The sequence below is a fragment of the Ovis aries genome, chromosome 13 (assembly GCF_016772045.2).
Source record: "Ovis aries strain OAR_USU_Benz2616 breed Rambouillet chromosome 13, ARS-UI_Ramb_v3.0, whole genome shotgun sequence".
Lineage (NCBI taxonomy): Eukaryota > Metazoa > Chordata > Mammalia > Artiodactyla > Bovidae > Ovis > Ovis aries.
Genome location: NC_056066.1, coordinates 30496003 through 30509159, shown reverse-complemented (window position 1 = coordinate 30509159; position 13157 = coordinate 30496003). Strand labels below are relative to the sequence as shown.

At 38.5% G+C, this 13157-nt stretch overlaps 1 protein-coding gene and 1 non-coding gene across 4 annotated transcripts in view; one reads left to right on the top strand and one right to left on the bottom strand.

Moving 5' to 3' along the window:
* Positions 1-13157, top strand: part of RSU1 (Ras suppressor protein 1) — a 211504-nt gene that overhangs the window by 148385 nt on the left and 49962 nt on the right.
* Positions 6509-6580, bottom strand: TRNAC-GCA (transfer RNA cysteine (anticodon GCA)). Its single transcript has one exon. It is a non-coding gene; the product is annotated as a tRNA-Cys (tRNA).

The window sequence follows — 13157 nt, the reverse complement described above, 5'->3', positions numbered from 1 at the left end:
TCACTTCACTTCACTTACGATATCAAGTACAACTAACTTCAACCAAATCATAATGAAAATTGTACTAAAATATTAAAATTATACTTAATGTTTCTTTCTAGTCAGAGAGCCCTGATGGTTGTAAGAATGTAGCATACCCAAGAATACCTTGTTGCAGATTTTTAAACCCATGAATGGATGAATATTTAAGAAAGAACAATTCTTGGTTGTTTCAGTTCATGAGTTTAGTTAGTTTCCAGCACATTTATACTCATCCATCCTGTGTGGAGGCGATGCGGGCAGCCTCATCACTAACTATGTGAAGCTAACAGTGGCTTTTCTTTTTATGTTTTATACACCACACACACAATATGCACACAGAGTATTGTTTTGTGAGATGAATTGTGTGTAGGAGTCTGAGAGATCTATTTGTATCCTGGCTCTTTTCTAATTGTGTATCCTTGGGCACATCACTGAACTAATTTGTGTATTTCATCAACTTGAAAATGAGGGTGTTGCACTACCCTGTGTAAAACAGAGAGCTAGTGGGCAGCTGCTGTGTAGCACAGGGAGCTCAGCTTGTCTGTGATGACCTAGAGGGGTGGCGTCAGGGGAGGAGGCTTCAGAGGGAGGGGATATATGTATATGCATAGCTGATTCACTTTGCTGTACAGCAGAAACTAGCACAACATTGTAAAGCAGTCATCCTCCAATAAAAATAAGTAAATTTTAACATGTTAAAAAATGTTTTAAATAAATAATATTTAATAATAATAATGTTATTTAATGTTTAATAATAATGTTATTTAATGTTTTAAATAAATAAAATGGGGTATTGTTATAATCCTACTATAACATAACTTGTTTCTTAAATGTACATAATATATTGTTATGCAAATATAAGGCTTTATTCCTTCCTTTTTCCACTTCTTCCAGGAACACTACCTGAGACTTTGAAAAGATTTTTTTTTCTTCTGTTGGTGACTAAGTTCAGTGTTTTGTTTCTCTTCTCTGCTTGTATTTTTTCCCTTGATTTCCTTAGCTCTCCCTTTTATTTTTTTCTATTAAGAAAATTTTCTAAAATAGTATTAACAAAAGACTTAATTGTTTTATCTAATGCATTAAAGTAAGCATTATGCTTAGCACACATTTGTGGCTTTTTAAGTTGTGGTGTCATTTACGTACCTATACTGCACAGACCCTGAGTGTGTGTTCATAGTTCCCTGAGTTGTTTTTTTTTTTTTTTTTAATTGGGAAATTTGTATTCTCTGATTGCTTTGTGTTTGGGTATTCTGTGTTTTATTTTGCTTATTTGGCTGCAGTGGGTCTTACTTGTGGCATGTGGGCTCTTGGTTAGGTCTCTCAGATCTTTTGTTTTGGCACGTGGACTCCAGCTGTAGCATTTGGATCCAGGAGTGTGATGTGTGGGCTCTCTAGTTGTGGCATGTGGGCTTAGTTGCTCCATGGCATGTGGGATCTTAGTTCCCCAACCAGGAATTGAACCCACATCTTCTGCATTGCAAAGCAAATTCTTAACCACTGGACCACCAGGGAAGTCCCTGTAGTTCTTGAGTTTTGACAAATGAATCTATCCCTGTAATCAGCTCCCCAGTCAAGCTATAGAACATTCCCGTCCCCCTGAAAAGTTTGGCAAAAACTCATCTACTTTTGGATGTGGTGCACTTCTCCAGATTTCTTGCCTGAAGGTGTGTGAATCACCTCTTCATGGTGTCAGGGGTCCTTCCATGGCTTCAGAGCAGAATTTCTGAATTAGCCCTTTTTGCTGATGACATGCTTTTTGAGCAGGAGAAAGTTCACTTGCTTTTTTTTGTATGAATTTTCCTTGGTTTGTTTGTTTGTTTGTTTTAATGTCTCTCTTCCCATTTCTAATGGATCTTGGCAATATATTTTATGGTTTAGCACCACTGTGAGTCAGCCTCACAAAAAAGGTCATTTAAAGGTTATGAAGGGTTCGACATTAGAAGCGTTTTAGTGTTGCCTCTGAAGTTTATCTTACTGCTGTCTGACCCCAGACATCACTCAGAATTTATGTAGTGTTTGTGTACATAAATGCTTTCTCCTCCTCAAAAAATTGAGTCAGATGTAGTAAAAGTCTGGGTTATTGTCAATAGGAGGAAATCCATCTCATTGCCATGCCAGCCATTCTTGTTCAGTGGACATATCTTGTTTATTTTCTTCTTTTTTCTTTTTTTCTTGCAAATAAGTGGTTCTTGGTTAGTTTGAAACTCTCCATCTTCTATTTTAAGTCAACTCTTTGTCATTTTTTTAAAAGCCTTCCTTAGATATAAGAGATACTCATAAGTGAAGTTTTTAAAGTACTGAAAGTTGCCAGCCATCATTCTATTTTTACTCTGTGAGTTGATACCTGAACTAATATTTTTGAATAGTATTTCAAATGAGCATTGCTTATCGGAACTGTTTTTTAAAAAAAGTATCTGAAGTATGTTTGTTCCACCTTTCTTGTGTATTTACACCTCTTTGATTTTACTTTATGAGCAGCAAAAGCAAACTGTCACTATTTGCTGTAAATTGAAGCTTTTAATAACTATGTCTGTTCTCCAACATTTGTCAGCTTTGAATATTCTGTCAGTAGAAAATAAAAATAGCAGGGAAACTCAGCAGCAGTGACACTGAGAATTTATATGCTTATGCTAAAGGAAGGTAAAAAAAAATAATAATAATATTGAAGGGCGAGCATTTGGCATTTTCCCTTCAAATAATGTAAATTTGAACTGGCTTTTCCTCAAATAAATTTTAGATGAAAAGTTGGCCAAATAAATGAACATTTCATCATTAAACACAGAGCATCTTTTAATCTAGAAAGAAAAAAAGAGATTATTTCAGATCATGGATTCAATCATATAGGCCTTGTTTGACATAAACTTGAAAAATAAGTTTTATAAATACATAAAAAGAAACATGATAGCTCAGTAGTAAAAAACTGATGCATATAGCATTTAAATTTTTAAACTATTTTGTAGTAAAAATTCATGTGGAGAAGATCATCTTGGATATGTGAAAATAAATTAATTTATCTAATAAAGACGGTTAGAGTAAATCAAACTAAGTAAATTCCAGAGTCCACATTTTTGTTAATAAATTGTATGTGTCAGTTGTAAATATTAAACACACGAATGAAATATATGTTATGAAAAATTCACTGTGTTCTCTTTTCAGATAAAACCATAAAAAGTTTTTCAGGACTCCTTATTGATAATTTAAACTCAGTTCTTAACCATTGTGCCTCTTTCTTTAATGTATCTTTCTACGTATGAGTCTGTTCTCAAAAGATACCTTTATCATTGTCTTTATCAATAACAGTAATAAATACCTCAGAAGCCCCAGCTGTGTGCCATGTTTGGTAAACATTGACAATAGGTCAGTAGCATTTTGTGTAGGAAGAAAAGTGTCAAAATCCTGCTTAGTGGTGCTACTGTGTCATCTTCATTTAAACCTCTGCTGTAACAGACGATTAATGAAACTATGAGCTTATTTATCTCCCTGTCAGTCTTGTGATGTGTCTGCAAATATAGGGAATTTAAAAAATAACCACAGTGAGCTAAAGAGACAGTCTCTGCTTTTGCAGACTGGACATGCCTGGATGTTTTAGTTTAGATTTGTATTAGCATTACTCCATTATTATGGATTGAGCCTGAGGGAAGGAGAAAATTAATTATTGCTAAAATTAATAAGATAATTGCATATGTATAATTTTGAAAAACAGTCTACAAGTATGTTATTCCGTAATGAGAGGTGCCTGGTCCTAATTCATCCTTTGGAGAAAGTGGAATTTGAGGTTTTCAATCTGTTTGGTTTGTTTTTTTTCAACAGAAGTCCAAAAATAGTGTTTTATACTATAAAAGTGATGATAGTGGGGAGTTGAGAATTTACTTTATACTTTATTAGAATGGGTTTGTTTGTTTCCAGTAAATGTGCTTATGTGTCTTAAAATTTCATCTCAATCAAGATTAAGGAGTGATAGCCAGTGAACTTGAGATGTTAGTCAAATGTTAATGATTTTTGAAGATAGTAGTTGCATTCTTTTTCTGCAGAGGATTTTCATACTGAATTGAGCAGAGAATTTGGTTTGTTCAACTGCCCCAGCTTGCCTCTAAAGAACTTCATAAGGAAGACAGAAGGTGATCATTCTGTTTGGCATTTTCCCCTGTCTTGATCTGCACGATAGTGGTTACAAAGCCTCTGATTTCATTTTCTTTCTTTTTGTCCCTCTCCTACATAAGAAAGTTAAATTTTTTTAATTTATTTTTTCTTCTTTTATTGGCTCTAATTTTAAGTCCCTCTTAAGATTTGCAGAGCTGTGTTAAGATTCTTTCAGGTTCAATATTTCTTTTTAAATACTGATAAGATTCTCTCCTTTGAATGTTTTCATCCTTTTTAATTTTGTTAATTGATTTGGATAAATCAGTTATCCCAGTTGTTTGGATATTGAAAAAATAAGATGGATATCTCCTAGAAGGAGAGTAATTTAATTCCCAGTTTTTACACATGCTGAAAACTGTGTCTTTGTGATTCACAGGGGCCAGTTATAATCTGCATTTTGTTAGGGTATTTGTCTTACTTATGAATAAATTTGATGAAAACCTTTTTAAGTTAAAGATACATGGATGGCTAAAAAATATAAATAAAGATGAGATTGTTTAAATCTTTGATGAAGCAAGTTCGTCAGGTTCTCATGGTGTTTTTTGGAGAAATGTTTAAATGGGTTTCCGTTAACTATTTGAAAAGTCTCAGAACAGAATCTCATTTTATAGGATTCTTAGTAGGAAGTGGAAAATGAATATACAACAGGAAAGTCTTTCTTTGTAAATAAATCTAAATATCATCTGCCATAACTAATGCTTTCATATTTTGTGACTTGGGCAAATTTAAATAGTTTTTAAATAGTTAAGTGAAGTTAGCAATTAAAAAACAGTATCTTGCTTTTCAGCAGTAGAGTGTGAATTATGGAAACTTGTTCTGAATCTTCTGTATATATTCCAAGTAAATTTAATTCTTTGTAAGTCGTTACTTTGAGATATGAGAGCCAATCATTTAATTTCCTAGTTCATTTCACAAAAAAAAAAAAAAAAAAAAGAATTTTTGTTTGTTATAGCCATCTGGATAAGTTTCCCCCTTGGTACTGTTTCTTTCTTGCTTCTTCAAACAAATTATAAATTTGACTAATTGGTCATCTTTAACTCCTATAAGTGTCTCTAATTTGGAGGCTTGTAACAAGGTTTGACATATCCTTACCAGCAACAGGAGGAAGAAGAGTAACAAGCAGTCTATCTAGAAAGTCATCAAATCAGTCAGCTTCTGAGATGTCAGAGTAGCTGACCTTGATTGACTTGATAGTCTTTGAACTGCCTTCAGTTCAGTCGCTCAGTCATGTCCGACTCTTTGCAACCCCATGGCCTGCAGCATGCCAGGCCTCCCTGTCCATTGCCAACTCCTGGAGTTTACTCAAATTCATGTTCATTGAGTCGGTGATGCCATCCAACCATTTCATCCTCTGGCGTCCTCTTCTCCTCCTGCCTTCAATCTTTCCCAGCATCAGGGTCTTTTCCAATGAGTCAGTTCTTTGCATCAGGTAGCCAAACTATTAGAGTTTCAGCTTCAGCATCAGTCCTTCCGGTGAATATTCAGGACTGATTTCCTGTAGGATTGACTGGTTGGATCTCCTTGCAGTCCAGGGGACTCTCAAGAGTCTTCTCCAACACCACAGTTCAGAAACATGAATCCTTCGGCACTCAGCTTTCTTTAGTTTCCCCAAAATGATCAGTCTTTGAGAGACTAAAGAAAAGTGATTCAGAGAGACTTCATTCTGATATCACTGCATAGTTTAGTGACTGGTCCAGCCCCTGCTTATATGCCAGTCAAAGAATAGTCCAATGATCCTACTACGTATTATTGGGTTTTCTTAATTGGTTTTAATTGAGATAAAATGCACCCACCATACAATTCACCCATTCAGACTGTATAATTCAGTGACTTGTAATAGATTCATAGAGATTGCATCCATCATCACAAGAGTAATAGAATATTTTTATTACCTCAAGACTCACACCTCTTGTGTAGAGAACAAATGTATGGGTACCAAGGGGGAGGAAGGAGAGGGAGGAATTGGAAGATTGGGATTGACATATATACACTATTGATACTATGTATAAAATAGACAGTTAGAACCTTCACTTCATTTTTCTATATATAGCACAGGGAACTCTACTCAATGCTCTATGACGACCTAAATGGGAAGGAAATCTAAGGAAGAGGGAATGTAAGTATATGTATAGCTGATTTACTTTGTGTCTGTACAGCAGATAGGTGTTCCTGTACAGCAGAAACTTAACACAGTATTGTAAAGCAACTATGAGTGAGTGAGTGAAGTCGCCCAGTCATGTCCGACTCTTTGTGACCCCATGGACTGTAGCCTATCAGGCTCCTCCGTCCATGGGATTTTCCAGGCAAGAGTGCTGGAGTGGATTGCCATTTCCTTCTCCAGGGGATCTTCCCAACCCAGGAATTGAACCTGGGTCTCCTGCATTGCAGGCAGACGCTTTACCATCTGAGCCACCAGGGAAGCCTTAAAAATTAAGAAAGAAAAAATAAAAACCATACTTCTTAGCATCGCACTCACTCCTTTCTTCAGCTTTGGCAGCCACTAATCCATCTCTAGACATTTCCCTACTCTGGACATTTGATAAAAATGGAATCATTTATCCTTTGTGATTAGCTTCTTTCACTTCAACATAATGTTTTTATGGTTCAGGGTCCATGTTGTGTTATTAGTGGGTCATTCCCTTTTTATGGCCAAATAACATCCCCTTGTGTGGTTCAGCCCCGTTTTCTTGAACCATCTATCAGTGGGTAGGTGTTTATGTTGTTTTCACTTTTTTGGCTGTGAATATTACTGCTGTGAACACTTGTGTACATGTTTCCATGCAGATGTATTTTCAGTTCTCTTGGGTGTATGCCTAGGAATGGAATTGCTTTTAACCACAAGACTGTCCTCCAAGCTCCTGCACCCTATTTTATTCCCACCAGTGATGTCTGAGGATGTCAGTGTTGCCATATCCTGGTCAACACATGTTGTTATCTGATGATACCCATCCTAGCTGTCCTGGTGGGTGTGAAATATCAGCTCATTGTGGCTTTAATTTGCATTTCCCTAATGGCTGTGACACTGAGCATCCTTTTATATGCTCATTCTCTGGCTTTAATAGTGTTGGTTACATCATCTTACAAACTGATGATTGCTACCCATGTACTAACATGTGTCATGTCTATACTGAGCCCTGAAGCTGGAAATAGCTTTGAGACCTGCCTCCTTGCCATTACAGGGTAGAAGGAAGGAAAAAAAAATCAGTCTTTGGGGAAATATATTGGAAGAAAGTGTGGACAGAGAACAGGGATACTTGGGAGGAAGGGTTCAATTCTGCTATTGGTCCCAGAAAAAAAAGTCATGGAGATGGTATTAATTTCTGGTGAACAATTATGTTTTAGGCATTGAACCAAAAGGGGGCAGTAAGGATGGAGAGACTTGATTCCTGACTGTGCTAAGAGCAGTCATTGTCCAGTGTGGGTCTTCATTCTTGACATCTTAGGTGTTTTAGGCGAAGGTTTAACACAACACCCCTGACCTGGCATCTTGTTCCTTTTGACCACCCTCCTTATTGGGGAAAGGACTTTCTCATATCAAATAAGACAGGGCCAGATGCTACAAAGCAGCTGAACAAGAGCTGTGCCCATTTGGTCCGAGAAGTGCTTTTGTGGTTGTTATTGTTGTTATTTTGGAGTGCACATGAGAATCCCTTTTAGTGCCAAGTTTATATCTGGGGGGAAAAAAAATTCCTTTTGGAAAAAGAATGTGATTTGTCATCTTCACTTTACAACATATGAAATGACGTCTCTTGGTCCTTAGCAAACATGAAGGACAGTACCTTTCAGAAATACAGTACCTTTTGTCTGTGATTCAGTGTTTAAACTTTCAGGTGGTTTTGTTTGTTTTCAGTATTCTTTTTCTGATAGCTTTTATGATGATTTTGGTGAAAAGATCAGCTTCTGTGAAACATGCAAGGAAAACCACTTTCTGTACTATACCTCACTTAGAAAAATGCTGCCTCTTAAAGACTTTCTGAGATTGTCCCTAAAAGCTCTACAATATAAGTGACTTAGTGTATCCTTGATTGGCTCAAATCCTTCATGTTTACAGGCACACCTTGGAGATAGTGCAGGTTCAGTTCCAGACAACCACAGTTAAGCAAATATCACAATAAAGCAAGTCTCACGAGTTTTTTGGTCTCCCAGGGCAAATAAAAGTTACATTTATACTGTACATAGTCTAGTAAATGTACAGTAGCATTTTGTCTAAAAAAGTATATAACTTCATTTAAAAATTTTTATTGCTGAGAAATGTTGAGCATCATCTGACAATGCAGAGTTACCACAAACTTTCTGTTTGTAAAAAATGCAATATCTGCCACATGCAGTACAGGAAAGTACACTGAAATGAGGTCTGCCTATAGTGAATTTGCAACTTGGACAGGTTAGTCTCAAAAACCATATAAACTGATTTTGCTCGTTAGTTATGACACCTGATGGCTTAAGGAAAAAGAGATTTGTACCTTGAAACTTCTGGAGCCTTTCCAACATCACTGATTTGGGTTTTTTTCCCCTCAAAAGAGGGTCCTAAGAAATCAGAGCTATTAAAATTGTTTTAATTTTCTTTTCCTCTAGGGTAAGATTAGATCAGAAACAAAGGGTTTTCTGAAAGGCTTTCATGAAAAAAAAAAAAAAAAAGGCTGTTGCAAGAATGCCATGAAATAATTAAAGCTCAGTTATTTGCATCCATGTTTTCTTAAATGAATTTAACCTATCACAATATATATTCTTGGCTTTAAAAGTTACTTTTATTAATAACATTGGGAAAACTTTCATTCCTAGTACTTTGGATATTACTCTGCAGTTCACCGTAAATATTCCTCTTCTTCTTTTGGCAGACCCACTTAGCATGCAAAAATGGCAACCTTACACTCTGCATGGCAGCTCATTCCGCTCAGAGACAGAGTCTGGTTTTGATTCTGGCATCACCATTTTTTAGGTGCATGACCTTGAGTTGTTCTTTAACTTCTCTTTTATCTTTTTGGTAGCATGGAAAATCTGTACATCTCCATGCATTCCAGGGCTGCTGTGAGGATAAATAAGAAAGGATGTGAAATGCACAGGGCAGAGCCCCTGACACATGGGACACACCAGTCATGGTGCCTACAGTTACTGTCTTTGTGGTTAAATCTTCTTAGTGGGAAGGAAGTGTGTTTAAATTCAGATCCCTCAGACTATCAGGGAACATTTTGATTGTGGTGATAACTCACTCTGAAGGCATGAACTTCCTGTATGATTTGTCAGTCGTCCACATTTGAGTGTGTAGTGGGTAAGTTATTGATAATAATCCCCGCAGCTTGTGTTTATTGAAGGCTGGGCTGTGCCAGGCCCAGATCGGGGCAGAAGGAGAGAACTGGGTTTGTATTTTCTAGCTTAGTTGGTGGACAGCCGTGGAAGGCAGGTGCTCTTATTATCCCTGTGACTAGTTTTAGAAACTGAGGCACAGAGAAGTTAGGGAAGGTTTCCACAGTCACACAGTTAATACATCTAGCCGAAGGATCAGTAACTGTGGGTCAAAAAAAAATAACTGTAGGTCAATTTATATTAATATATTGATCACGTTCACATTGGCTTCCCTAGTGGCTTGTTCATGGGGTCACAGGGAGTCGGGACACAGCTGGGCAACTGAGCTGAACTAGTGGCTCAGTGGTGAATAATCCACCTGCTGATGCGGGAGACACAAGTTCGATCCCTGGGTCGGGAAGATCCCCTGGAGTAGGAAATGGCAACCCACTCCAGTACTCTTGCCTGGGAAATCCTGTGGACAGAGGAGCCTGGGGGGCTACAGTCCATGGGGTTGCAAAGAGTTGGACACGACTTAGTGACTGAGCATGCACACACACTGTTATATTATTTGGGTGGGAATGAATTTAGGTACAGAAGTTTATTATAATTCTTGCAAGGAGGAGGAATAAGGTAACAAGAATTCACCATATACTTGTGACTAAGCCTAATATTTTTATATAGATATAAAATTTGTATATTTTAAGTTGTTCATTTATTATCATGCATGTAGCGTTGGTCCATAAAATGCTGAACTAGCTTATTGAATGAATTCCTTCATAAATGAGCTTTATTCACACACTGAAAATAATCTTCATACCTTCAAGTGTCCACCAAAAAACCCCTCTGAAGTAAAAGGTAGCCATCATTTTTAAGGCACTCATGGTATTTCTCTTCTCAGTAACAGATCACACCTGTGGTCGTTTTCTGTAAATCATCGTTACACATTTGACATTGTCCAGACGAATCTGGACAAATGGTCAGGCATTACTGGACTCACTTCTCATGCCATATCTTGACCTTTAACTGTCCTCCATGGTTGTACCTCTGAATAGCCATCCTGTTTTTAAATCCCTTCATAATGAAAATACTAATCACTGGTTTTTGTCTCCTGAGTTAATTAAGCAGTGAACACATGCACTGATCAAAAGTTCTTTTTATGATTTTACCTCTTAGAATTAGTGTTTCGATTTTAAAGGATTGATGCATTTTTATTTGGGCTTATTGTTTGTAGAGCGAGCATGAAATTTTCGTGTGTAAATTATATCCTGGTAAATCTGATTTCTAACAAGCACAGAAAAGCATAAATATTTGAAATCTGGAGACTAGCAAAGAATCATATATAAATTCGAAATAGAGAATCCACAAGGATTTTGTTCTAAACGGCTGTTAGTCTTTTGGAAATAGGTTTAAGATGACGGCTTTTACAAAATAAATTATTTCAGGATCCTTTTAGAGAATATTTGTATGAAGAGAAAAGAATGTTATAGCTTTCAAGACTAATGGTCTGATTTTACATAACACTGATATTCCTCCAAAGCTAAGAATGATGTCTCTTTGTTTACTCACCATATGAAAGCGTGCCATCCTGGATATAATTAATGGCCAGAAAATTTAAGACAAAGGAAAGTGGCTCACTGTCAGCATGCAGCAGATACTCTGTGAAAAATCCTTGTTGGAAAAAAGTAAGAAACCCAGATTTTAAAGCTGGTGGTAGGTTTCTGTTGCTCACCGGAGCCCAGAGTCAAAGGCTGGCTTTGGTGCAGTTTTACCTGTAAGATGCCCTCTGTGCATCTCCCCAGAGCAGTGCTTTGTGTTTTTGTTTGTTTTGTTTTTGATTAATTAATTTATTTCTTGTGGCTGCACCAGGCCTTAGTTGTGGCGTACGGGATCTAGTTTCCTGACCAGGGGTCAGACTTGGACCCCCTGCATTGGGAGCGTGGAGTCTTAGCCACTGGGCCACCACGGAAGTCCCAGTGCTTCGTTATTTTACAACTTTTCTGGGTAATTCAGTCTTGGGTTTTCCAGACCACCTGTGATCTTGTCCCTTGCTTCTTCCCCACATCTCCTACCTCCCTGCCTTTGCCCATCCCATCTAACTGGTCCCAGTAATGATATTAGAGAAAGTGAACACATTAGCATTCTTCTCTATCATCAGGTAATGTGCTAGGTGACAGAGGAAGTCAGAATTAGACTCCAGTCAGTCTGACATCCATCGCTCTTCCATGTAATCGAGAACTCCAGAGCAGGATGTTATTGCTCCATTCAGATAAATACAGAATGCCAAGTTTGCAAAAGTGAGCTGTGCCTTAGACTGTTAGAGATGGAAGGAATTACCTAGGACTCTTGTGAGACTTAGGTAGCAGCCAGCTTACAGGAAGCCATCTCTGCCGGGCTGGAGACCATCTGGCCCTTTGCCGTGGGAGCGGGTTTGTAGTCTCAGCCCTAAAAGCCGGGTCTACTCACAGGCAGACCCAGGTTCTCACTCTGATTATTCTAATAAAGGTGTGGTTACTGGGACTTCCCTGGCTGCCCAGTGGTTAAGACTTCACCTTTCAATGCAGAGGGTATGGGTTTGAGCCCTGGTTGGAGAACTAAGGTCTCATACTCCTCAGGGTCAAAAAGCCAAACATAAAGCAGAAGCGATATTGTAACAAAATCAGTAAAGACTTTAAAAATGATCCACATCAAAAAAAAAAAAAAAACTTTTTTAAAAAAGATGTTATTACAACAAGCACTACCTTGTTTAGGAGTATCTGTTTGTGGGTGACCTTTTAAAATTCTTTTTTAGATTCTACTCTCTGTTTTGAGAGGGGATTAAAACCTGATAACATACACCATCAGCTGCAGCGGGTTGTCCTGTGAAGTGCTTCCTCACGTGGCCCTGCAGAGCCTAGACTTTGTGGTGCTGATGCTGGGCAAGGATTTCGCACATCCTCTCGCCTAGTGTTAACACAATGACAGGACCCGTTGTTGAGGTCCATTCCCACGCCTGTATTGCTGGAGCCCCTGTTTTATGTTCATGACAGACCATCAGCCAAGGGATTCAGAGGTGCCTAAAGTTAGCTGTGTCCCCTGCCCACGTGACCTGCACAGTGCAGTAAGGGAACCACACCCGGATCACATGGGCTCATCAACAGACGTGTATCATACACCTCAGTGAGTGTGGCAAAGGAAGAGCACACCATGCTGGGTGGGCTTGTACCGGACCCCCGGATGGCTGAACCACAGCGATAACCAGCTGAAGGGATGAATGAGAAGGGTGAAGGGTGTCCAGGGGGCGCCTGGAAGGATGTTTCTGGCAGAGATGGCCACACATGCAAAGGCCTTTTGGCCACAGAGAGCACGGCCCATTGAAGAAGTTGACTGTGCCTGGAGCAGGGAGAGGAGTTCCAGGTGAAGTCAAAATGCTAAATGAGGGGACCACCTCATGCCACCTGCTAGCCCACCTTGAGGATTTTTATGCCAGAGCAAAGGGAAATGCCAGGTGTGAAAGGCCAGTGGTGTGATTAGAATCACGTTGGAAAAAGATCGCTTTAGTTCCATGTATAGAACAGAGGAGAGGAGCCAGTGGACGTGGAGAGACCCATAGCTGGGCTGTCTCGGGGGCCTGGGTGCGTAGCCTGAACCAGGGAAGTGATGGAGAGGTTGAGAAAGTGACTCGGGGCTGAGAACTTGGCAGTGCTTCTGTGAAAGCTGGACAGGAGGGCAAG